We start from the raw sequence: 855 nt of genomic DNA, 5'->3' as shown, positions 1-855 counted from the left end.
AAAAAAAGAGTCTATCTACAGTTTTTTTTTTTTATTCTCTTCAGTTTATATATTATGTTTTCTTCTCTTCTTTTATCTTTTTACTTGCTTAATAATAATAAATAAATAAACTGTTACTCTGTTACGCCCCCACAACGACCACTGTTAACTATTCCACGATAAAAACAAAAGAAAAACAAGAACAAAAAAAATGCACATAATGAAATCCAATCAACACAAAAGTGAACACAGCCGTATTTATACCCCGCTACTCTAGAACCTATCATCATCATCATCCATAACACCACACAAAGATCAATAATAGTGAATAAGAATAACAAAGAAACCCAAAAACAAAAACAAAAAAATAACTCCATCATAACATTTGAAGTGTAGATGCGGCAATAAACACGCACAGAAAAAAAAAACAACAAGAAAATGTTCCCTTTGCCACTCGAAAACCCGCAAAAAGAAAAAAAGGAAATAACGGGGTTCAACCACATTTCTATAGCAATCCGATTCCACTCGACTCCTTCTCATCTCTTACCCTATCATTACTTAATAATTCATGGCATCTTTGCCATCTTAAGGGAGGCAAAGGCACATTCAATCCCAAACAAATAAAATCAAAAAATCAATCATTTTATTTATTCGGCCATTCATGAAAACTAGTCCAAACAGGTACAGAATCCAAACAAAAAAAAACCACAAGATCCATGCGGAACGTTAAACCAGGGTTCAGAGAGAACACCAAAACCACAACTGCCGGCAGCACACTAACACTATCATCCTTTTCTACAATCCTTAATAAAATGGTAAAGAAACAAAAGGAAGAAAAACAAAGATGCAATACAAACAACCAAATCATTATACAAA

Source organism: Trypanosoma theileri (assembly GCF_002087225.1).
Source record: "Trypanosoma theileri isolate Edinburgh chromosome Unknown TM35_Tth_166_V1, whole genome shotgun sequence".
Lineage (NCBI taxonomy): Eukaryota > Euglenozoa > Kinetoplastea > Trypanosomatida > Trypanosomatidae > Trypanosoma > Trypanosoma theileri.
This window is presented reverse-complemented; position numbering follows the sequence as displayed.